The sequence below is a fragment of the Pongo abelii genome, chromosome 4, assembly GCF_028885655.2.
Source record: "Pongo abelii isolate AG06213 chromosome 4, NHGRI_mPonAbe1-v2.0_pri, whole genome shotgun sequence".
NCBI classification, from domain to species: domain Eukaryota; kingdom Metazoa; phylum Chordata; class Mammalia; order Primates; family Hominidae; genus Pongo; species Pongo abelii.
The window spans coordinates 111,607,663-111,635,000 of NC_071989.2; the positions used below are offsets into that span (position 1 = coordinate 111,607,663).

Sequence of the window (27,338 nt, forward strand, 5' to 3'; positions counted from 1 at the left end):
AGAATAAAATTCAAAAGCAAGAAAGATATTGAAACAGCCAGGACAATCCTTACCACTGGATACAGACAGGATGAAACTATTTTTTTCTCCTATGAAAGAGTAATGTCTTGGTAATTAAGAAAAAAATTAGCTAATGTACTCTATCAGGTGTCAGTCTCTATAGACTGGGTGTGCAGATGTCTAAAAAACAACATCATAAAGAAGTCTTGCTATCTCAGACTCAAAAGTGGAGTAAGTTTTCTTTGACATAACTAATTTTTATCAAGTTAAAAAATAATCAGTGACCTATTAGATAAAATTTCGTGCATGTATATCAGGATATACACAATTGCTAACAATTTGATTCACAGACATGTTAAATTGAACAGATCATGAAATATTAGAACAGACAATAAAAGCTAGAACCAAGTCAGCCAGTAATAAATGCTTGCAAATATAGAAACGACCAAAAATTAAAAATATTTCTATAATTGAAAAACGCCTGACTTGAAAAAAGTATGTCTGGAAACTACCTGCCAAAGAAGACTGTAAAGAGAAATAAGAATCCCAAAGCTAAGGTGAAATCCATGTGTGAATTTATAACATCGAAGATTATTAAAAATTGTTAGCTTAGTTATATTTCTGATGATTGCATCGTTGATGAAGTGGTATAGGGAACCTAAGATTAGAAAAAGACCCTAGTCAGATGTCCAGATAAATTCCAAAAATAATGGCTGAACTAGAACACACAAAGAACAATGTTAAAATCCTAAATATTCACATTTCCTGAATTTTTAAAAAACTTTACTAGACATCTCTTTAATAGCCATAACGTGAATGGTGATTTAAAAATGATTTATTGTTCTAGAATGAAATACAGAAAACTACAGTCAGCTCTTGAAAATAATTGCACATTCATTTTTTTCATTTTGAACATGTAGGATGACTTTTTTTTTTTTTTGCTGGGGGCCGGGGGGTGAGAGGGTTGGGGGTGGGGGGTTGAGGGGGTAGGGGGATGGGGAGACAGAGTCTTGCTCTGTTGCCCAGACTGGAGTGCAGTGACGTGATCTCAGCTCCTGCAACTTCCGCCCCCTGGGTTCAAGCGATTCTCTTGCCTCAGCCCCCTGAGTGACTGGGATTACAGGCACGTGCCACCATGGCCGGCTAATTTTTGTATTTTTAGTAGAGATGGGGTTTTGCTATGTTGGTCAGGCTGGTCTCAGACTGCTGACTTCATGATCCGCCTGCCTCAACCTCCCAAAGTGCTAGGATTACAGGCGTGAGCCACCATGCCCGGCCAGGATGACATTTATACAACCTTTCTTTTATATTTCATACCTTTTATTCACTGAATTACAACATGTTTCCATATCATATGCTGTGCTGTAGTAGACACTATTGGTTTTTAATGTTCTCAAATTGAATTGTGGTGATTTATCTTCACAAATAGACCAAAGCCTTAAAATGTGTAAATCAATACATTTTCTAAACAATGTATGACACTATATAATTATGTCTTCAGTAATTTAATGCATAAACAATGTGATTCTTATGTGCACTAGAGTCTTTTGTATAAAACAATGCAATAGAGGTTCAATAAAAGCTATAGTGTAGTGTGGCTTTAAATGTCTTAAGCCCAGAGTTCACTTTATGGTAAATGGACTTGGGATATTATTTTTGAGAGAAACTTAGACATACATTATGATATCCTAAACAGTATGCAAAGTTTGAAAGTAGACAATTAAAGTTTGGGGAAATGTCAGACTGAGTAGTAACATATAATATTTACACCCACACTTGTACATAGATTCCACTATCTCATACTACTTATTGTATGATGAATGATTTATTTCTACTAGGCATGTTTATCATGGATAGCTCTAATAAAAGCTAGACTGGGTGGGGAATGAACTCAGACAGCTTCTCTTTCTTCAGGAACAAGTAGGTTGATAGTAAATAGAAAGGTTCCTATTATTTTTTATAAAGTTGGATCAGAAAATAACATATATATGTTGTGTGGACATTTGGATATAGAAATAGCATAGATTATATCCTTATCAGAGACAGTAATATATTTCAAATAGTAGTTCTCAGTTTTATTTAATGCATGTTCCCCCTCCTTTCCATATCCCCTACTTATTATCATAAAATTCTTCTTCCCATTTCTAAGATCCTTATACACTTTCTTCCCTACCAACTTAGCTGAGAAATACTAATTTAAAACATGATTCTGATAACAGTGACTCCATTTTTGATCTGGGAACAGCCCTCCTCTCTCTAGGTCCATATGATTTGGTTGAGCTTATTCCAACACTAGCCTAGGGAGTGGGCAATGTCTCATATGGATTATTTATCCCTGGCTGCAGTTCAGAGATTGATACATGAAGAAAGTAGGTGCGCAAGGTTAAATTCCAAGAAAAAAAATTGTCATGGAATATTATGAAGGTTTATTCATTTATTTATTTTTCTGGGAGCAGGGGATTGCTTCCTGTAAGGAAAAGGCAAGGCTGGAAATGTCAGTACCCATACTATAGAGAGGTCATACTTAAAATATAGTCATCACAAAACTAAGTTGGACCAAGAAATGGAAAATGATGGAATGCTGATCATATTGTTTGAGTCTCTGGATCCAACCATGCCTAAAGTTAACATTTCCCCTGAGAATTTTTGTCATATAAAATAGCACATTAGTGCCTTTTTTTCTTGGCCTTAATGAATTGAGTTGCCTTTCTGTCTATTGTATATAAAAGTATCCTAACACAAAAATGACTCATGGAGCTATGTACATTCCAGTAATTAATTATTTATCTGTTTGTCACGCATATGTAAAATGCAATATAATTCCCCTCTAGCTTGTTATTTGTCTTATCTACAATCTCTCCAGCATCATGAATATTGATTATATGTTTAATTACCAGAGTATAAATTATTTTTTGAGTGCAAACAATCACATTATTCTGATTGGATATTAACAATCATGTCCTCTTAACCCAGGTGTGGTTAGCTTATCATATTGCTTAACTGCAACATTTTTATCCTTGAAACTGACACTATTCTTTTGTGCTTGGCCTATGGTTTTCCTAATTCATGACTTTGCTTGGTTTATGTATTTTGTTACCTATTTTCTCTCTCCCTTCCTTTTTTTTCCCCAACTGGGTCTCAGGATTGAATTGTTATTTGACTTATAGCTTCCTTTTTCTTTCTCATGTATATGGTATTCCACACTACTATTAACTTATTCCTTTGTCATTGTTGCTCAATTGCTGACTGCCTCCCTATTTTTTCTTTTTCCCTTGACCAGTCTTAAAGCACTTTCCAGTAGATACTTTTATCAAAGGAGTTTTGTGAGCTAGGTATGCTTGGGTTCCCTGGTAACAGTGTCTCAGCACATAGTAGGCCTTCAATAGATGTTTACTAAATTAATATAAACTTACCTTAAGAAAATGCCATTCTAGAGTTCTGAGAAAATTAACTCTGTATCAAAGCTGCCTGATTTATGCTCAGAGAGATGATTAGACAAAGAGAGAAATGAATTTATTAATCTTACCTTCTACGTAGAGTGAATTTTGATGATGGCTGTTAATCACTCATTGCTATTTGGACGGTGATAGTAGACATGTCTATTTAGTGAGGTTGGATCTTCCTGAAAATGCTCTATGAGTCAAACAATAAGACTTCAAATGATAGTAAACAATTGTTTATCTTTCAGTACAAGTTTCTATATTATTTCATCCATTTTTTAAAATTTATGGGACTCCACGGGGACTGTTAGGAAGGAAAGGCCGCCGTACCTTTGGCATTGTAATATTGCTGCACTCTGTGTTTCAGATGCTCTCCCACACTCATTGACCAGAATCTGCCCTCATGGAGACCTCTAATGGCCTAGCTCCTCATTTTCTTCAGTCATCATTCCCTCTGACTGCACTTGATTCCCTGCTTGGTCAGAATTTTCATCAGTCACCTTTACACAGACCTAGCACTCTAGATTGCCTTGTACCTTTAACCTATAGCCAGATCTGCTGTGTCTGGATAAACCCCTGACCAATTTATCATTTTTTAATGCTCATAGGCTATAGAATATCTATGAAGAGTCACTGGAATGTGTCAGTTTGACTCATTGTGGCCTCTAATATATTTAGTACACTGCAAAAAGCAAAATTTTTTATTCATATATCAATATCCTAGTAAGACTTTTTCTAAATTTCAGATTACTTCAAAACTTTAATCTCCTTCCGTTAGTCTCAATCTTGTTAGATAATCTCATGTCCTATTTTAACAATAGAGTTTATCTCTTTTGTCACTATTTTACCTATCTTCCTTCTTCTATACTCACAAATACCCTTTGTTTATACTCATCTTTCTTCCTTGCTTCCTTTCTGTATCTGAGGCAGATCTGCCCCTTTCTCTTTCTGGGGCTAATTTCAATCCATTTCCTCCTCACAGTCTCTGCTCCCTCATTATTTTCTTAATTTAAAACATCTTTAATCTTGTTACCTCCAAACCTTTCATCCCTGCAACCTGTAAAGTAAACAGGTTGCCAAAATTTTCACTATTACCAACATGGATTCAAAATTAACAACCATTGTGTCTGCATCATTATGTACTCTAATTTTAAGCCACTATTTATTTAGCATTGCCGCCTTTGTGCCTACGGAAATCCTCTCTTTAAATTCACTGACAAAATCCTATTTGCCAAATTCAACAATTTTTTCTCTGTTTATACTCTCTGGACATTTGGCTCTGTCTGCTGCCTTGTCATTAAAACTATTTCTCCTTTTGTCCATCCTGAGGACTATGTTTTTCTTAACAGTGGACTCTTCCTGAAACTCCCCCTGCCCACTCCTATTTCTACTTTATTTGCACTTTGTATCTTCTTGGAGATTTCATATACTACTATGAGAGTCATTTTTTATAATACTGCGTTATCATGCCACTATGATGCTTGAAACCAGGACAAGCTCTAAACATCACAGTATGCCATCCAAGGACAGCAGCCTTGGCCTAACCTACCTTCCCTGTCAGCTTCTATGCCATCCCAGGGTTCCTATGCTCTATCTCAGCTCATTTTCTCACTTCGCTAAAACTGTTCGCATGGTTAGAATACTTTCCTTCCATTTCACCACCTAAAATTTCCATGATTGGGAAGAGTTACTTTTAGCAGCTACCACAAAGCTTTTGCTAGAATTTCCAAGCATCTGTGATGAACAGAAAAATTAAGTCACTCCTGCTTGCTTTGAAATATGTCCTTCCTATGTGGGGGAAGTCATATTCATTAACTTGCAGATGAGATATTAACAGCATATTGGTGTGTACTAATGAATATCTAAAGAGTGCCAGAACTTGGCTAGTCTTAGGGATTGTCTAAATGAAAAAACATATCCTGTGCTCAGAAGGATCTCACAGCTAGCTTGTACATTAGGACATTAAGCCTAGGTTTAGCTCATATCTGAAAGCTTTAATTCGTATGTATGGCAATATTTATTTTTTAAATTAAAGTACTCCTGATTGTGGGAGCTAATGAGATGTTTCATCAGTATTCTTAAAATCATGGCAAGTTCACTTTCATTTTTTTACCATGATCAGTGACACTTTGGGGTTAGAATGTGAAATTCCACTATTTTTCTTGATGTAGTATTTCTTATCCAATTCTAGAATATGGAGAAGTCCACATTAGGTGAGTTTATAATTTGTTTTTGACTTAATAAATTACTAAACAAAAATCCTATCCACTCCTATTTAAAGGTTTTCAAAAGAGAATCATTATATTAGCCCGTTCTCACACTGCTATGAAGAAATACCCAAGACTGGGTAATTTATAAAGAAAAGGGGTTTAATTGACTCACAGTTCTGCATGGCTGGGAAGGCCTCAGGAAACTAACAATCATGTTGGAACACACCTCTTCACAGGGCAGGAAGAGAGAGAATGAGTGCCAGCAGAGGCGATGCCAGATGCTTATAAAACCATCAGATCTCATGAGAACTTATTCACTATCACGAGAATAGTATGGGGGAAATTGCCCCCATGATTGACTTACCGTTACTTGGTCCCACCCTTGGCACATGGTGATTATTACAATTCAAGGTGAGATGTGGAGGGGTACACAGAGCCAAACCATATCATTTGGCCCCTCAGCCCCTCCCAAATCTCATGTTCTCACACTTCAAAACAAAATCATGCCTTCCCAAAAGTCTGCCAAAGTCTTAACTCATTCCAGCATTAATCCAAGAGTCCAAGTCCAAAGTCTCATCTGAGACAAGGCAAGTCCCTTTTGCCTATGAGCCTGTAAAATCGAAAGCAAGTTAGTTACTTCCTAGTCATAATGGGAGTGCAGGCATTGGGCAAATACACCCATTACAAATGGAGAAATTGGCCGAAACAAAGGGGCTACAGGCCCCAGGTAAGTCCAAAATCCAATAGGGCAGTCACTAAAACTTAAAGATCCAAAATGATCTCCTTTGACACCATGTGTCACATCCAGGTCACACTGATTCAAGAGATGGGTTCTCACAGCCTTGGGCAGCTCCACCCCAGTGGCTTTGCAGGGTACAGCCCTGCTCCTGGCTGCTTTCATGGTCTGATGTTGAGTGCCTGTGGCTTGTCCAGGCACATGGTGCAAGATGTTAGTGGATCTACCATTCTAGGGGCTGGAGGATGGTGGCCCTCTTCTCACAGCTCTACTATGCAGTGCCCCAGTGGGGACTCTGTGTGGGGGCTCCAACCCTATATCTCCCTTTAGCACTGCCCTAGCATAGGTTCTCCATGAGGGCTCCTCCCCTGCAGCAAACTTCTGCCTGGACATCCAGGCATTTCCATAAATCCTTTGAAATCTAGGCAGAGATTCCCAAACCTAAATTCTTGACTTCTGTGCATCCACAGTCTTAACACCACATGGAATTCACCAAGGCTTGGGGCTTGCACCCTCTGAAGCAATGGCCCAAGCTGTACCTTGGCCCCTTTTATCCATGGCTGTAGCTGAAGCAGCTGAGACACAGGGCACCATGTCCTGAGGCTGCACAGAGCAGGGGTGCCCTGGGACCACCCCAGGAGACCATTTTTCCCTCCTAGGCCTCCAGGCCTGTGATGAAAAGGGCTGCCAGGAAGGTCTCTGACATGCCCTGGAGACATTTTCCCCATTGTCTTGGTGATGAACATTTAGCTCCTCATTACTTATGCAAATTTTGGCAGCTGGCTTGAATTTCTCCCCAGAAATTACTGTATTAGTCCATTCTCATGCTACTATGAAGAAATAACTGAGACTGGGTAATTTACAAAGAAAAGAGGTTTAATTGACTCACAGTTCTGTGTGGCTAGGAAGGCCTCAGGAAATGTACAATCATGGTGGAAGGCACCTCTTCACAGGGTGGCAGGAGAGAGAATGAGTGACAGTAGGAAAATGCCAGACACTTATAAAATTGGGTTTTCTTTTCTATTGCATTGTCAGGCTGCAAATTTTCCAAACTTTTATGCTCTTCTTCCTCTTGAATGCTTTGCTGCTTAGAAATTTTTCTGCCTAGGCTAGGCACGGTGGCTTATGCCTGTAATTCCAGGACTTTGAGAGGCTGAGGCAGGCAGATCACCTGAGGTCAGCAGTTTGAGACCAGCCTGGCCAACATGGTGAAACCCTGTCTGTACTAAAAATAAAAAATTAGCTGGGCATCATGGCATGGGCCTATAGTCCCAGCTACTTGGGAGGCTGAGGCAGGAGAATTTCTTGAACCCAGGAGGTGGAGGTTGCAGTGAGCTGAGATCATGCCACTGCACTCCAGCCTGGGTGACAGAGTGAGACTCCATCTAAAAAAAAAAAAAAAAAAGAAAAAGAAAAGAAAAAAGAAATTTATTCTGCCGGATACCCTAAATCATCTCTCTCAAGTTCAAAGTTTCATAGATCTCTAGGGTGGGGCAAAATGCCACCAGTCTCTTTGCTGAAGCATAGCAAGAGTCACTTTTATTCCAGTTCCCAACACGTTTCTTATCTCCATCTGAGACTACTTCGGCCTAGACTTCCTTGTCCATATCACTGTCAGGATTTTGGTCAAAGCCATTTAACAAGTCGCTAGGAAGTTCCAAACTTTCCCACATTTTCTTGTCTTCTTCTGAGCCCTACAAACTGTTTCAACCTCTGTTTGTTACCCAATTCCAAAGTTGCTTCCACATTTTTGGGTATCTTTACAGCAACACCCCACTACTCCCAGTACCAATTTACTGTATTAGTCCATTCTCATGCTGCTATGAAGAAATACCCCAGACTAGGTAATTTATAAAGGAAAGAGGTTTAATTGTCTCACAGTTCCACATGGCTGGGAATGCCTCAGGAAACTTACAATCGTGGTGGAAGGCAACTCTTCACAGGGTGGCAGGAGGGAGAATGAGTGACAGCAGGAAAATGCCAGACACTTATAAAATCATCAGATCTCATGAGAACTCACTTACCGTCATGAGAACAGCATGGGGAAAACCACCCCCATGATTCAATTACCTCCACTTGGTCTTACCCCGTTGCCATGTGGAGATTATTACAATTCAAGGTGAGATTTGGGTGGGGACATGGAGCCAAACTGTATCAATCATGCATGCTAGAAGAAAATGTGATAGGTATACATTTACTCTATTGCCTGATTAAAACACAAACATAGAATTCCTGAAATAAAAGATGTTTATCCAGATACACAGCCACCATATTTTTTCATCTTTAAGAGATTATTATTAATATGTAATGTTACATTATGACCTCATATTCATGGGGGAAACAGGAGTACTCACTTTGTTTTTGTGTATCAGACACTAGACATTTGTTATAAATGCCAATGTCTTGCATACCTCAGTTTAAAATGTGTACATGCTATCATTTATGGGTTCCTCCAAATGTTGTATAGTTTCCAACCATAACTGAAATGGATGCAGTAAATAGAAAGACAAATTGAATTTTTTTCTTACAAGTCAGCTACACCACTTTGTGAAGAATCATCATCTGGTGACTTCAAATGATTTAAATTATATTTTTACTACAATACATTTTATACAGCTGTTTTAAGTTTTCTTGTGTTCTTTAGGCCATTTGAGGACAGCGAAGAATATACATTTTATATATATTATTTATTGTATTATATAACACATATAAATATAATTTGCCTTTAAGGAAATTGTCCAGATTGGTTTTAAATGAATTATGTTTTCACACGAAATAGATTAGGAATTCTAGGCCATTTCATGGCACTATATTGAGACACTTTCTCTACTAACTCAGAAAGTAATAAAGCTTGAAAAGTTATATGGTGGATCCTAAAGAAGCCGTAACAAGGAGTCTTCTAATTTCATATTATTCTGAGGCTGATGTGTGTCAATGTACAAGTCACAACACTTCTTCATGGTTTGGCTTCTTTACCCCCCTGCCTAATGAGAATATTTGTGGAGATAACGCAACCACATTGGCTACAAAAATCTTCTACTGATTTCACTTCTAAGGTTGTGAAGAATTGTTAATCTGTGGTTGGGGCTAGACTTAGAAAATACGCAAATTTTGTGGCTTTTATAAAGCTTAAAGTTCTAACACTTATCCCTTCTTTGTCAGCCTACTGTCCTCTAGAGTATAAATTTAACTTCAAATATATTTTGGTGCAGGAGTGAGGCAAAGCCTTTATGTACTGCAATAGTGACTATTACCTTGGTCTCTGTCTCACTAGAGGTCTAACTGACTTCCTTGCATCCTACATAAATGCTTTTTTAAAAATAAAATTTGAGGGTCAGTTTTCCTTGATACAGAACTCCTTTGGACAGCAAGTCCTCTGACCTAAACCCAAGGGTCATTTCTTGGATATTAGGAATCTAATGAAGCATTTCTAGTACATCCGAAAAAAATCCCTAGGGCAGATATCTTTGAAATTACTATTTCTCCTGATAGAAACATAATGCAAATACCTGATTTAAAAAGCTGGTCCAGTCTGTAAAATGTCTATTATATACACAGAGGAGAGATTTAAAAAGTGATTTTAAAGTCACATTCTCCTTTCTCCCTTGTGCACTTAACTGACTCAGAATAGCTAACACTATCCATTCTGTTCACAGAACATGCTACTCTCTGCTCAGGACTTGCTGAACAAGCAGAGCTAGCAGGCTACTAGCCTACTCTACTGTCTGGTACGTTTGTGCAGTTCTACTACCAGTTGGCTTGTATGCTTAGCACAGTGTATTCCCAAACCATTTGTGTCAATTATTATTATAATTATGTAATTTAATTGATAATCTGTGAGTTAATGTAGTATGAGTGTGAAAAGAGAGTTGTTTTCATGATGACTAATTAGAATGCTCTGGAAAGGCTTGATAAAGGTGAATTGCTAAAAATACTGTTTGCTGTCAAATTAAGTGTGAGCTGTCAAATTAAGTGTTGTTTATATTTGACAATTGAAGGGAACATTATTAGAATGTAGATATTTGCTTTTCAGTAATATTGAAAAATTCTTGACCTACTTAAAAGACACTATGTAAAAATTGTTTATAATGGCTTATATATATGGTTAAAGAAAGAAAATGAGGAATTATAACTAGCAAATTCACATATTTTTAAGGAAATACCTTGTTCTACATCAAAAATATTAGATAATGGGTGTGCCTTATTTTTCACATAAAATAAAATATTTAAAATTATATATATATATATATATATATATATATTTCCTGGTTTTTCAACTATCTGATCAATCACTGTTCTGGCTAACATAAGACCCTGTATACTGTAAATAAGACCCTGTATACTGTAAATGCTCTAGTCCAAGTAATTGCCTTTTGCTTCTTTTTTTTTTTTTTTTTTTTTTTTGAGATGGAGTCTCGCTCTGTTGCCCAGGCTGGAGTGCAGTGGTGCGATCTCAGCTCACTGCAAACTCCGCCTCCTGGGTTCACGCCGTTCTCCTGCCTCAGTCTCCGGAGTAGCTGGGACTACAGGAGCCCAAAACCACGCCCGGCTAATTTTTTGTACTTTTTAGTAGAGATGGGGTTTCACCATATTAGCCAGAATGGTCTCAATCTTCTAACTTCGTGATCCGCCCGCCTCGGCCTTCCAAAGTGCTGGGATTACAGGCGTGAGCCACCGCGCCCGGCCTGTCTTTTGCTTCTTATTTTAACTTGGAACCCAAATCCCCACAGTAGAAAGTAGATTCTTTGCTTGGTCAAGTTTAGTTTCCCTAACATGCTATATTCTTCTGAATGAAGTTTCTACTATCTTCCCAGAATCCTTTCCCACCTTTTTCACATACATCTGACAGTAGAGCCATATCTCACTTCCAACTACACTAATCATGTCATAGATTTTATGCCTCTGATTGCACTATTTGGGATTCCGTCAGCCTCCCACTTACCTGCTCCATCTGCTTTGTCCCCTAACAAAGTCCTCCTCAAATATTCCCACTCAAATATTCACCTCCTTTGTGTAATCATCTCAGCAGGGAACTTCTTTCATCTTACAACAGTACTTTGCCCTAGCACTATTCCTCACAGAGTAGCATTTGTCACTCTTAGCCAGAGTCTAAGCTTCTTTATGGGGAAAGAGTAGGTATTGATTTTTTATGTATTTTCAAATCCTAGCAAAAGCTAGGTATTCAGTAATGTGTGTAGAATGAAGTAACAAAAGATCAAATTTGTTTTACATTGAAGGTTGAACTAACAACTAGAATCTTTAGAGAGTAAGAACTCCCTCAGATGCGGGTGAATTCCCTCATCATTCTACCTTAAATTACCTTTCTTCTCTGTTTTTTTCCACAGTTATTCTTGAATTTATTTTCTCAACTTTCATACCTCCTAAGCCCACTTTATTTCAATTTCAGCCCCTGAAAATTTATGGAAGATTTTTAAGAAAATGGTAAACAACCACTGACAGGGAATTCTAGTAGAAATTGAACTATCAGATGCTGGGTTGGACCAGATTAAATTTAAGGCCCTCTCTTGCCTTGATATTCCGTGAATTACCTTTCAGTAACTCACAAATTTATGGTGCCCTTCACGTCCCATCAAATGGACTGTCATCTATTCCACTCTGTAGCCATGACTGTCTTGTGGAGCCTCCCTTTCATCACCTAATTAGTGATACACAAGAGAGAATGGGTGAAGTACTCATTTACCATCTTACCTGCTTCCTAACAAATCCACAGCCAAGGGGATGTGCTCTGCACAATCAGAGGTTTGTCCTGGCAGATGGGTAGCCTTGATTACTTATGTCCACATACTATTCTTTGTTGCCAGAGGTTAACAAAATGATGAAATAGATAAAATGTGTGTGTGTGTGTGTGTGTGTGTGTGTTTCCTACTCTGTAGCCTCATAGTCTACATAAAAGAGCGAACAGTGTACTTTTCTATGTATAAAGAAAGTAGCAAAAAAAAATAAGGTAGAGATAGATGTGAACACTGTGTCACATCCCATTGTTAAATGTATTCAGAAGGTCTGGGGTGAAGATGGTTCAGTGCACCTCTTCTGGTTATACCTGGGCGTGAAAGCTGGCAGAAGCAGATTTGACTCAGGACTAGCAGTTCTCTAGGACTAAATGGATATGGGAATAACGGGGTCTTGAGAACTCAAGTCGAATGTCAATTTCTGTCACAAATTTGTCACATACTCAAAGATTTCATTACAGTCAAAGAGCAGTACTGGTGGGGCATTTAATAGGACTACTAAAATTTTAGATATTACCTTAGTCCCAGTATTTGTTAACAATAAATAATTTAATGTCCTAATGCCCCATAGATAATTCTGCTCCTTCTGGTCAAGGGGTGATCATTTCATTTCTTTGTTGATTATTTCCTGAAGACATGTTATATAAATACATTCTACCACAAGTGTTTAAAAACTTTGAAATCTTGTTTCTTTGTGATTATATGTGGCTGAAGTTTATTTCTCTGGAGTTATGTTGTTGAAAGCAATTTGGTTTAAGAGTCAGGACAAAAAGTAGAAATGTATCCATATGACTTTCTATTGTACTTACAGAAGCAAAGGCACTAAATAAGTTTATACAGGGCTCTGAAAATTTACTTTGAGCGGTGCAAGAAAATAAACATTTTGAAACAGTGTTCCTAGAAATCTGGTTAATGCTAGCATCAGAAATTGTGTGTGTGTATGTGTGTGCATGCACAGGTGTGTGTGTGTGTGAGACAGAGGTGAGAGTGGATAGTAGGAGGTGAGAAGGACCTACAAACAATAAGAAACAAAAATGTACTTCATCAAACATCTATAAAGTCAATCAGAACAGAGACCATAAACAAATGAGCACTTTCAGGCCAGGCGCGGTGGCTCACACCTGTAATCCCAGCACTTTGGGAGGCCAAGGTGGGTGGATCACGAGGTCAGGAGTTCAAGACCAGCCTGGTCAAGATGGTGAAACCCCGTCTCTACTAAAAATATGAAAATTAACTGGGTGTAGTGGTGCGCACCTGTAGTCCCAGCTACTCGGGAGGCTGAGACAGAGAATTGCTTGAACCCAGGAGGCAGAGGTTGCAGTGAGCCAAGATTGTGCCGCTGCACTCCAGCCTAGGTGACAGAGTGAGACTCCGTCTCAAAAAAACAAAACCAAAAACAAAAAAACCAAAAACAAAACAAATAAGCACTTTTGAAAACTTACTAGAAATTCCAGTTGAGGGTATGTGGGCTTGAAGCACATTAGGTATATCATTTAACCACCCAAAATGACACATTTCAAGTTCTTGTCAAACAAAGTTATATATATCAGACACTTAAAATGAAAACTGACATGAGTACCAGCTATTGGATGAAGACAACCCCTTAAGTTCACCTGTTAGCAGTATCTGTAACCTGCCTTTAGCTGTAACTGATTCAAGTGTATGTCCTTGGATTAGAGAGCAAAGCATTCTGGTAGACAAAATTAATTGGTAAAATATAGGTATATGATTTAATGCACTAAAAATGAGTCACATGGAAGACAGAAATTAATTTATATTCATAACAAAATTACCCCTTGGCTTATTGACATCAAAGAGCAAAATAATTCTGGGATGGAGAGGAATTCAGGTTAGAGCTGAGGGATTTTGCCAGTTATACAATTACCTTGTGGCCTGAAGGGGCCAGTGTCTTGCCCTAGGCAATGCTATCACTCTGAAGTATTCCAAAGCCCTAAACAATTCACTCAATTCTCTACCAAAATTGTATGCATAGATGATAATCCAGGGGAACTGGGGAGCTCCAGATGCCCTATTATTAATATCTGGCCTCCAATATTTCATTCAGAAAGTAATGACTTTGGTTCCTTGGACCCTCAGCAAGAAACTAAAACAAATGTGACTACACTTTATAATAAGTGACAAATCTTTCCTTGCTCCCTTTTGGTATTCATTGTGATATCATTAATCAGTGCTGAACTCCTGATAATAAATCTTGATGCTCCCAAGAATGTGAAAATGCATTATTCCCCTGTTGCCAGTATTCTGTATGCCACACTCTTTGTTATAAACAGCTAGAAAGTTCTAGGAAAAGCATTTAGTTTAAATTCAGCTATTCAACTATTTCACTTTTGAGACTATCATGACTACCTTGGGATCTCATTAACTGTGAAGATTGCTTTGTCATTTGTCTATTTTCCCTGGAAGGAAAATAAAATTCTTTCCTTTTGATTTTGAACCTGTAGACTAGTAATGTTTGTTTTATCAATCTATATACTATGAATATGCATATTTGCCTGTTTTAGTATCCAAGGCAGATGATGGACATAAAAAGAGAGAGAAAAATTAGGTCCATTTGATCCACTTCCTGATGGAAACATTATCCATCTGTTCTTAATAGACCGTAATCAGCCCTATTTATTTTCGATTTTTTTTCCTAAAAGAAATTGACAAAGACAAAATAAATGATGCATTTAGGACTTGAGAAAAATAGTTTCCTCATTATGAATCTTTACTAGATCAAATTCATATTGTGTCACAGATTACATCATGAAAGCAATATTAACAAATTAAAATAATACTCTTACAATGTGCAATCAAAACAGGAATAGTTGGCATTTGGTGTATGACTCATATTTTTAAATGTATTTTAATCAAAATAATAGTAATATCTATTTTAGAAATTAATGGGTTTATAAAATAAGACTTCGAATGAAAGCATATTCTCCTGTACCACACCCAGGTCCTGCTTCCTTGAAGAACTACATTCAATTCTTTTGGCTGTTTTGTTCTGTATTAACCTCATATTTCTAAATTAAATGGTTTCTATGTGTGCATTCATTTAAACTTTATGTTATTTTTCTTCTAGTATTGTCCCACCATAGTTATATCATACTATTTAATTAAATTAATGTTTACTCACCTTTCCATTATTGCACATTTATTTTATTTTTCTTAGAGTTGAAAATTGCCTCACTTTTCATAATAAGGAAGCTATTTTTCTCTCTAATTATCACTAATTTATTTCACACTCTTCCATAGAACTGTGAAACACCTTTTAGTACTTTTTTCCACATGGTAAACTGTATTAGATAGTATATCAACTTCATTTTTTTAAAATCAGGAGACATCTGATGTGGAGTCCTCCCAGACTAACTGTATGTAAAAGGGATCTTGTGCATGATTCCTGAGTGTGCGTTCATACAGGCTATGATGTGAGTGGCAGCCCCTAGCCCCATTGTGACCAAGCTGTGCAGTGCAGAAGACCTTCGCTTCCTCGTGCTTCCTACCTAGTTGTTCCAAACTACACTAGTTGTTCTCTAAGCCTGATGCAAGACTGTTGTCAGGGGTCTTCCCTTATTCCCTTCATTTCTCTCTGTGTTCTAGTTCCCATTTTCCAGATTTCATGCTTTCCTCTCTCTTGGTTCTCTACTTCATTTCAGTGGAGCTCTTTTTTAGTAGGTACCCGGAAAACAAGCAAGGCATGAAAAGCTTTCAGGTTTGATGGTGTCTTTCCTCTCATACCTGCTTGATTGGTTGGTTATAAAATTATAGTTCAAAATATTTTTCCTTAGACTTTTTAGGGCATTTCTCACTGTTACTGTTGAGAATTGCTATGTCATATTGTATCATGGTCCTTTATGTATAATCATTTATTTTTATCTATAGAAGCTCTTTATACAAAGTATGTTGAAGTTTTATGTTAATGTGCCTTAGGGTAGGTCTTTTTCAATTCACTGTGCTTGGTGCTTAAATAGCTTTTTCATTATGGTAACTAACTTCAGTTGTGGGAAATATTATTTCTTACATAATTTTTGCTTCCATTATTTTTCCATTTTACCAGGAACACTTATTAGGTAGATGTTTGGTTTCTTGTATTAGCCTTTAATTTTCTTATCCTATTTCCCTGGAGAGTTTTCCAACTCTCGTCTCTTGATCTTTTTTTTTTTTCTTTTTTTAATCTTCTTTAATATAAGATTGACTCATATCTTTCAAACTTTCTATAGAAATTTGTATTTCAGTTATACTATTTTAACATTTTAGGTGCTCTTTCTGTTCTTAGGACCCCATTTTAAAAAAATTTGAACCTTTTCTTGTTTTTTTGAATGAAGTAGCTTCTTTTATCGTTCAAATAATGTTTTTTACTGCATTACATTGTCTCTGTTTCTGCCAAGTTTCTTTTATCTGTTGTCTCTTTTCATGTTAGAGGGTTTTCTCAAATCTCTTTTGGTTCTCAGAAATCATTCAAATTTAAAAGTGAGGATTAAAAAACTGATTGGAAACTTTATGGTGTATGCATCAGGTGAGGTGTTATTTATAAAATGTGGGTATAAGAGAGAACTAGATTCATTGTGGGTCCCCCTGAATGTCTTATTGACCTTTTCTCTGGTCATTTCCTCCGGAGATTAATTCACTATACTGTTAGAGTGTCTGGCTGCTAGCATAATAAGAACTTAGGTGGGAGAGAAAATTGGAAACTCATTGTTTAGTACATAGGATTTAACTTTATTCTCCTGTAGTTCCTCCCTGCCATCCCCACGTTCTCAGCCTCTCTGGTCAATTTATTTAATGACTAAGTCTCTCCCTCTCTTTCCAGAGGGAGTACTTTGGTTGTCTGGAGTAGGCGTCTTGGCCTGAGAAGAGGGATAGTCTAACTAGTTCTAATATATACTTCTGCTGTCAGCCCACTACTCACCAAATTCTCCACTTACAAAGGCTTTCTTGAGGCTGTTCAGAATTCTGTAGCATAAACTGGCTTCATCTCACTGGTGTGCCCCACTGAATGTGCCAACATTTTAGTTGTCTCCATACAATTAAGTATGTTACAACTCATGCATTTCTTTTCCATCTCCTAACATTTGTGGATATCTCTTGCTCTCTGTTGTTTCATTTTATTTTCCTTGTGGTTTAAAACTCTATTATCTTGTTATTGTCATTTTCATAGGGGTTCAGAAGGGAATAGACACAAATACATGTGTAAAATCTGCCATGTTTAACAGGAAATTCTGTAATATAATTTTATATTTCAAAGAAATCGCCCTATTGAAAATATCTATGTTTATATATATTTGTGAATCCTATTTCTGTAGACTATTTCTGAGTCTTTATAGAGAGGATGAAAACCTTTTTCCCAAAAATATAGGTTAAGAAAAAATATCTTAAAGATAAGAAAATATTTGCCTCTAAGGAGTGGGTTTTAGTATTATAGCAAATAGGTGTGGAGAGGTGAACAGGCAAATTACTATTCTTTTTCCACAAGCCTTTTCATTCTAATTAGACTTTTAAATTAAGTGCTTATATGACCTAATAAAATGAAAAATTAAAATATGCAAACAAAACCATAACTAAATGTAGGCTAGTGCTACCCACCCACCATTTAGTATTCCTTTCAATGATGTTCAACAATGAAGTTTAGGAAATCTCTTTGTTGTTGAGTAGACTCACTTGACTAATGAGCTAGCCAAGACCAGCCTGAATTATTAGTATTTGAATAAATTAATTAAGAAATTACGAGAAATTCCCCTCTGGCATAAAGAACCATGGTAGATCAAATAGGAAAAAACATTTTGAAGTAGATTTTTTAAATTATTACTTTCCCTTCTTAATAAATATTACCACATTATCCATGTTGCTCATGTCAAATACATAGGATTCATTCTCCATTCCATTTTACTGCTTCATTCCTCATATCCAATCCATCAGCAGGAACTGTTGGTTATACCAAAAATATATACAGATCTCTCTATTTCTCTTGACCATCACCTGACTCAAGCCACCATCTTCTCACTCCTGGACCACTGTAATGGCCACCTTACCATTGCCTGGTTTTCTATTTTCTCCCACTCATCCATTCTTTGAACATCATTCAGAATGATCTTTTAAAAATGTGAGTCAGATTACATTACTCCCCTCTTCAAAACTCTCCAAAAACGCTCTGTTATGTTTACATGTCACAGGTGGGTTCCTTGAGCTATAAGATGTTTACCAAGCTGAGTAGAGAAAGAAGCAGATTTGGCAGAGGAAAACGTCTAAATGTGATGCAGGGCTGACAGAATATTGGTCAAACCCTCCATAGAGAGCTCTAGAGTGAATATTGCCCATCAGATTTCTCCTCCAGGAGGCTGACACTATTGGAAGGTACATGCCATGCCTCCCCAGCCCTTCAATGCATACAGTCTATCCTGGAAAGGGTATGGCCTAGGGGAAGGCTATTGGTTGACCACACGTTTTACAGGTGGGCAGTAAGTCCTTTCTTGAAGGGGGACTTGAGTATGATAAAAATATCGTATTCTTCTTTTTTTTTTTTTTTTTTTTTGAAGTGGAGTCTTACTCTGTCGCCCAGGCTGGAGTGCAGTGGTCTGATCTCGGCTCACTGCAAGCTCCATCTCCCAGGTTCATGCCATTCTCCTGCCTCAGCCTCCCAAGTAGCTGGGATTACAGGCGCCTGCCACCACGCCCAGCTGATTTCTTTTTGTATTTTTAGTAGAGACGGGGTTTCACCATGTTAGCCAGGATGGTCTCGATCTCCTGACCTCATGATCGCCCGCCTCGGCCTCCCAAAGTGTTGGGATTATAGGCGTGAGCCACCACACCCAGCCAAAAATATCATATTCTTATAATGTCCTATAAGGCTTTGGCATGAGGCCCTGGACACCATTACCATCTTTATTTCCTAATACTAGTGTTCTTCATCCCCTTGTTCCAACCACACTGGCTTTCTTCTTCCTGCTCCTCCATCATACTGAGCTAATATAAAAGTTAGCTGTCCCCTCTGCCTACAATGTTTGTCTGTATGTATTTACACAACTATTCCTTGTTGACATTCCTACAGATCAAATGTTACTTCCTCAGAAAGACTTTAACTCCCTGTATGAGGCCATACCTCCAACTCTGGACTCTTTTACATCGTTCTATTTTATTTTCTTCAAAACGTTCACTTATCACCATGTGTTTTAGTCCCTTCAGGCGGCTATAACAAAACATCATAAACTGGGTGGCTTGCAAACAACTTATTTATGTGTCACAGTTCTGGAGGCTGGGAAGTCCACGATCAAGGTGCTGGTAGGTTTGATGTCTGGTGAGGGCCTGCTCCTGGGTGCATGCATGGTGCCTTCTCACTGTGTTCTTATGTGGTGGAAGGGCTAGCTAGCTCTCTGGGGTCTCTTATAAGAGTACTAATCTTGGGCCAGGCGCAGTGGCTCACACCTGTAACCCCAGCACTTTGGGAGGCAGAGGCAGGTGGATCACCAGGTCAGGAGATCGAGACCATCCTGCCCAACATGGTGAAACCCTGTCTCTATTAAAAATACAAAAATTAGCTGGGCGTGGTGGTGCGTGCCTGTAGTCCCAGCTACTCGGAAGGCTGAGGCAGGAGAATCACTTGAACCCAGGAGGTAAAGGTTGCAGTGAGCCAAGATTGTGCCACTGAACTCTAGCCTGACAACAGAGTGAGACTCCTTCTCAAAAAAAAAAAAAAAAAAAAAAAGAGTACTAATCTCAACCCTGTCCTATCCTACACTGGAATGCAAGCTTTGTGAGAATAAAAACCTTTAATCTTTTTTGCTCTGGCATCCTGGCATCCTCAGCATCTAGAACTGTGTCAAGAATATATATCGAGCACTTAATAAATATTATTTTATCACATATGGAACATATGTGTTCTAGGATATATACACTGAACATGGGATACTGAGAATGAAGGGAAGCAGAGAAGTATTTTGGGAAAGAAATGGTTTATCCAATGAAGGCAAGATTCTCCAGATGTAAAGCATAGACACCCAGTGTTCCAGCTGATTGCCCAGGACCCTTTCTGACCTCCTCCTATGGTTCCACCCAAACTTCATCATGCTCTACAGACATCAAAAGATTAAACATAACTTGCAGATAATTTAGAGTGGCAATCTGGGTTTCGATACTGTTTGTATATATTTAAAGTTTGATAATGAAGCTAAATTTTTCTTCCTGACAATACTTGATATCAATTATTAAAGAATAACATTACTTTGTGTGGTATTTTTACTTATTTTATTAATAAATCCACCCATTAACTCTGTGAGTTAGATAGGACAAATGCTATCACCTACATTTTATGGGTGAATAAATGGAGATCAGAGAGGTTAAAAGACTTGTTCAAGATAAACAGTTTTTAGGTATTTTAACCCTAAAATTTCTGTTTTATTCTACATTCACAAAAAAAAGCATAACAAAGTGACTGAGGACAACTGTAACACTGAGTAACTCTTTTACGGATGTGGGTTGATAGACAAAAGACATAATTTTTATTTCCCTGATTATTTTCTGTGTTCTTTCCTTCATTGGAGAAAGTAGCAAGTTCTGCATTTTCTGCCTCAGGGAAGGCAGAAATTCAACGTTGCCTGCCAGATGCCTCCTTTTCTAAAAACTGAAGCCGATAATCAGATTATGCTAGGCTTTCTGAAGGGAGAGGAAAGAGGCTGCCTTTGAGAGAAATATGAATTGGGAGAGTGCGTGCTTTGTCTCAGATTAAAAAGAGTTTCTTAGAATATGGAAAGGAGTAGAAATGTGTGAGCTCTTTAACCATGGGGCACTAATGCCCTTCTTCCTGTCTCATCCTGGGTAGGTGGCAATATCTGAAAAGAAAATGGCTGTTTCTCAGTTTGCCAAAAAGCCTTGTGCTCCAAGCATAGTGTCAAAGCATGAGAACCACTGTAGCTGAATGGACCAAATAAATGCTACTTTGGCCAAAATAAGTGTGAACTAAGAACTATTGACTTGACACACTGTAGGACTCTGGCACCTGTGAAACATCCCGTGGTGGAAAGGATACCAATGGGAGAATAATGATGCATGTTGAATTTCATGCCCTTCTCTCTGAGAGACAAATTCATAGTTACAATTAATTTGATGGAAAGAACATGAAAAAATTTGGTAATACTTATACATCTGATATTGTGGGCTGTATTAATATCCATTTATTGCTATAACCAATGGTGAGAAACTTAGTAGCTTTAAACAACACAAATGCATTACTTACAGTGCTGGAGTTCAGTCCTAAAATCAAGGTGTTGGCAGGGCTGCATTCCTGCTGAAGGCTCTGGGGTAGACTCTGCTTTCCTGCCTTTTCTAGCTTCTAGAAGCTCCCTGAATTTCTTGGCTATTAGACCTTTCCTTCATCTTCAAAACCAACAGGGCAATGTCATCAAATTTCTCTCTCTTTTTCCTTCCATGACCTTCTATGTTCACATCTTCCTCTCTCTCTGACTCTGCTGTCTCCCTCTTTCCCTTTAAAGAACTTTTGTGATTACATTGGATCCACCTGGATAATACAGAATGCCCTTCCTCTTAAGATCCTTAATTTACATCTTCAAGGTACCTGTCATAATGTAAGGCAACATATTCAGAGGTTTTGGTTACTACATGGATAACGTTGGCAAGGTGGGGCACTAACCTACTTACCACATGAACTGAAAATATCGCACATAAATGTCATTTGGAGCAGAACATAATTTTAACTCTAGGAGGAGAGTACCAAAAACAATCAAACAAATAAACAAGATAACGCATGCTGAAATGTTTTATTACTTTTTATCATAAAAGAATCCCATGTTCGGCCGGGCACAGTGGCTCACGCCTGTAATCCCAGCACTCTGGGAGGCCGAGGCGGGCAGATCATGAGGTCAGGAGATCGAGACCATCCTGGCTAACACGGTGAAACCCTGTCTCTACTAAAAAATACAAAAAATTAGCCAGGCATGGTGGCGGGCAGCTGTGGTCCCAGCTACTCGGGAGGCTGAGGCAGGAAAATGGCATGAACCCAGGAGGTGGAGCTCTCAGTGAGCCGAGATCACACCACCGCACTCCAGCCTGGGTGACAGAGCCAGACTCCATCTCAAAAAAAAAAAAAGAGAGAGCTCCACAAAGTTGTTGGATATACTACAGGCATTTGAAAAAAAAATGGAAATAATTATAAAAAGGCGTAAAAGAAAATTTGAACAGAGGGAAAAATGTACTATGTTGATGAGAATATGAATTTTAAAATGATGAAAACTTTTCTTCAGATCACTCTGTACTTCAATGCAGTTCCCATTACAATTCCAAAAGTAATTTTTCCTGTGGAAATTTACAAAGTGATTTAGAAATTCATATGAAGGGCTGGGAGTGGTGGCTCACGCCTGTAATCCCAGCACTTTGGGAGGCCGAGGCGGGTGGATCACGAGGTCAGGAGATCGAGACCATCCTGGCTAACATGGTGAAACCCCGTCTCTACTAAAAATACAAAAAAATTAGTCAGGCATGGTGACGGGCACCTGTAGTCCCAGCTACTCGGGAGGCTGAGGCAGGAGAATGGCGTGAACCTGGGAGGCAGAGCTTGCAGTGAGCGGAGATCGTGCCACTGCACTCCAGCCTGGGTGACAGAGTGAGACTCTGTCTCAAAAAAAAAAAAAAAAAATTCATTTGAAGAAATAATGGTCCATTAATAGTTCAGTAAGAAAATATAATAATATGAAGAATGCTTGATAAAAGAAAAACTCAAGCTGACTGATGCTTAAATGGAAACTTGATGTGCAATAAGGGAGGAAAGAAAGATTACTAAATAAATGATGTTTATGCAGTTGGCTTTAATGTGGAAAGAAAATGTAGCATACCATATACAAATTAAACTATTTAAGTTATAGAACCAATGTGAGACAAAAATTAAAAGCAATTAGAACAGATTATGGGCAGCATTGTTATACTTTGTTGTAATCAATATTCCTTAAGTTAGACATTAAAACATAAAGGGAAAGTTTTATCAGTATGTCCTTTTGAAAATTTAATATTCTGAGAATGTATTTTCACATATATGGCAAAGAATTACAACCAAAATTTCATGAGCTTTAGCAGGCCCCTGAATTCTTTGAAAATTATGCAGAATAGCAAAATTGTGTCCACATGCATTTGTATAGAGTTTTACCAGTCTTTGAAGTGAATACATATCCTCAAAATTAATGACAAAAACCACTATTCTAGGCAAATTGTTGCTAAACTACATATGCATACAAACACATACATATGCACACCCTCAACACAGCAGGAGAGAGGTGCTTAATTGATCTGTTCTCCAAATTCCAACATATCTGACACTTGGCTCTTCCATTGCTTCTTGACTTTCAGGCAGGATACATTTATAGCACTCTTCTCATGCAGAATGTGATTAGCTTTCTAAAGGTGTATCTGTTATGACAGTCCAGACGGAAGATGGAATTTCCTGGCTTTTGCACAAGATCTATGCTAAACTTGTTTTCTCTAAGAATTAAAAATTAGGGCCGGGCGCGGTGGCTCACGCCTGTAATCCCAGCACTTTGGGAGGCCGAGGCAGACGGATCACGAGGTCAGGAGATAGAGACCATCCTGGCTAACACGGTGAAACCCCGTCTCTACTAAAAATATAAAAAATTGGTGGCGGGCGCCTGTAGTCCCAGCTACTTGGGAAGCTGAGGCAGGAGAATGGCGTGAACCCGGGAGGCGGAGCTTGCAGTGAGCCTAGGTGGCGCCACTGCACTCCAGCCTGGGCGACACAGCGAGACTCCGTCTCAAAAAAAAAAAAAAAAAAAAAAAAGAATTAAAAATTAGGATTAGCTAAACTCGATAGCTTGAGTACTGTAGCTACCTCTGTGGAAGGGTCCTTGGGAAGAAATGGTTCTCAGGATTGTCTGGAATGAGCTTTATTCTCCAGGATTGTCAGATTTAGCAAATAAAAATACAGGAAGTCCAAATAAATTTGAATTTTTTTATGAAACTCCAAAAAATGACTACTTTTTAGTATATTTTATAAAATATTTTCGACATGCTTATATTAAAAATTCATTTATCTAAAATTCAAATTCAACTAAAGTTCCATAGTGTATCTGGCAATCCTAGTGCTGTTTAGTGTGAAGGTTCTAACTATGTCCCACGTCTAAGTAGCTTGAGTAAGGCAGAGGTATCCATTCTATAAACCATAAATGGGATTTTATGAAAATTGCTCATTGACACAGAAAATGTCTCAACTCTGGACTCTTAGATTAAATTTATTGCAGAAGACTGAAACCTCTCATCATTCACTAAGATTCAGAAAAAAAGTCATACTTTAGTTCACCAATATTACGGAAAGCATTCAAATCATTTAAAACTCTAATTTAAATCAAGCTTCTAAAATATGAAGAATCATAGCGTCACATACAGTCTTTGAGACTGCTTCTTCTCCCATCTTTATTTCTGGTAGGAAAACAGCCTATTGCATGGTAAAGGTGACACCATCTTGAAGCAAAACCACCATGATGACCAGCGTTTGACTCTTGCATACCAAGGTGTTCCTGTAGCATTGACATAAAGAAACAATGCTTATAGTATAGATAACTCGTCATGAAGATGTTTCTCTAACTTCCCCAGTGGTTACGAATTTTGCAAATAAGTCTGAGGCATGATCAGTTGCACATATCTTTACTATAAAAGTTTGCTCTATAAAGGATATTTTCCGGAGAGCGGGTATGGGAATCCACTGTCTCTAGACAGGTCTGTCACTTCTGTTTGTAAATCCTTATTAAGCATTTCTTTCTGAGAAACTGGGTTTGTCAGCCTCTTTGGCCTCTCAGCTTCCATTGACTTTGGGAGTAGGTTTACATATACCTGCTCCCTGAGGAACGTACCCCCAACCCCATATACCCACATAACCCACACACACATGCATATTATTATTGCTAGCAAGTTTGCTGTTTGATTTTAAGTTTTATATTCTAAATACATCTTAGGTGTGCATTATGCAGAAAATCAGAGAATTAATAAGTAAAAATGAAGCTTACAAAAATCTGGTCAAAATTAAAATTTTAACCATACAATACATTTTGAGTACAGTAAATTTAAGATGTTTTCCAAATCTATGTTTCTGTGATTCGTGGCATTTTAGAACATTGGCTCAAATTATGCTTGATAAGTGAATGGATTATTTTTGGCAATCTTGAGGGTCTATGCATAATTTTGTGTTTTAGAATCATCCGTGAAATTAAACATAATAAATAATATATAATCTGGCTCTTTTGAACTTAATTATTATAGCAGTCCAGGGTGGGTGTGTTTTCTGGGCCAATGAGAAATATGCGTAATATGAAGTCTTAAATCTAGTAATTTCCATTTTGCAATTCAAAGAAAAAAATTTAAGGATGGGTGTTGTGGTAGGCAAAATAATAACCCCCCAAAGAGTTACTATTGGGTCCTCATACATGGAACCTATAAATATATCATACTATATGGCATATTACATATCATATTATATAAAGATGGCAGACATCTTAGGCACACCTAAAAAGTATTTGGAATATAAAACTTAAAATCAAACAACAGACTTGTTAGTAATAATAGTGTGCGTGTGTATCTGGGTTATGTGGGTATCATATGGAAATTAAAGGTACAGATGGAATTAAGGTTGATAATCAGTTAACCTGCCACTAAAGATATTATCCTGGAATATCCAGTGAGCTCCATGTAATCACAAGGGCCCTATTGTAAGAGGAAAAGAGAAGAGGTGTTTAAAGATCCTATGTTGCTGGTTTTCAAGATGGATACCATAAGTCAAGAAATGCAGATGGTCTACAGGACTTGCAAAAGAAATGTTTTCCCTACTGCCTCCAAAAGGAATGCAACTCTGTTGAGATATTCATTTTAGCCCAGTGAAACCCTTCTTGGACGTCTGATCTGCAGAACTATAAGATAAGACATTTGTGTTGTTTTAAACCACTAAAAAATTTTCTGGTCATTTTTACAGCAGCAAATATGATATATAGTCCATATAACACAAAGGATTTTCAAAGCTTAGGCTAAAGTGTCTCTCTTCAAAGATAATGTTCTGGATTGCTATATTTAATTTTTAGCCACCATTTATTTGGGCTGCTATATGTAAGTACCTTTCTTAGTGCTTTACATATTTCATTTCACTTCATTTTTTCCTCAGCCAATCAGGTCAGTTATTATTATGTCCCCTTTATAGATAAAGAGACTGATCCTAAAAGATGTGAATTAATTTGTCTGTCTTTGAAAAGTGAAATAGAGCTATCTGAGTCTGAAAAGATCTTGAGTGTTAAATTATCCATCATCTTCATTAGTGCAAATAGCTGATATGTGACGTGCACATATTTAAAACAAGTAAGTTTTTTTGGAGGGAGAGGGTAAAATGTTCTTAAGAGTATGAAGATTAAAGAAGACAATAAGAGAATTTTGCATTAAGAAAAGTTTGCCTGTATCATTTATAATTTTGTAATCTGAGTAGATTTCTAAAGAGACACTTTACCTATTTCCTAGTGTGCTAGTACTGAGAGATATATTTTAAATGAATTGAAAGTTGTACCCTTTCTAGCTTCATGCTAATGTTGGCATTTTGTTATACATTTAAACGAAGATTTTGATATTAATTCAAGTTATGACCTTAATTTGTGTTGGTTGTAATTTTGGTCCTGATAAAAACATGAGTCATGAACATGACCCTGGATGTAATATTGCTAAAAGAGAACTCGATGGATGATCTAAGTAATTCATAGCAACAGCTGTCATAGTGGCCTGAATGATGCAAAACTTAATTTTGCTCAGACATCACTATATGATCAGGGCTCGTTGATGAAACAAAAGATGAGGAATTTGCTTTAGTACATAATTTTGGAATTGTCCAATACCATATTTTTACTTTGTTTTATTTTATTAAAATTTATTTTGAAACAAAGAGGTACCATGAATCAAATACCTTTTATTCAATTCTTTGCTGTATCTCCTACTTAAATGTAATCTCCTTGAGAAGTGGGGTATGTTTCATTCTTTATTCCCAGACAAATAACATGGTGGGCCCACAATAAATGATAAATAAGTGTATTGTCATTATCAGGTAAATTGTGTGTTACTTATAACTGATATTTCCAAAAGTGTTAAGATTTGGAGGAAAAATAGGAATTGACTAGAAACTAAGAAAAGCAGTAATTTTCTCTGATAGACATCTTTTTTTCTC

General features: G+C 37.5%; 1 long non-coding RNA gene across 2 annotated transcripts in view; it reads left to right on the forward strand.

Moving 5' to 3' along the window:
- Positions 1-27,338, forward strand: part of LOC129059485 (uncharacterized) — a 441,076-nt gene that overhangs the window by 219,575 nt on the left and 194,163 nt on the right. The window contains exon 3 of one of the 2 annotated variants that reach the window (XR_008525414.2): positions 10,043-10,164. The exons of the other annotated variant lie outside the window; for it this stretch is intronic. This is a non-coding gene — a long non-coding RNA (uncharacterized LOC129059485). Of the gene's footprint in view, positions 1-10,042; positions 10,165-27,338 lie in introns of those variants that run through there. 2 annotated transcript variants of the gene reach the window in all.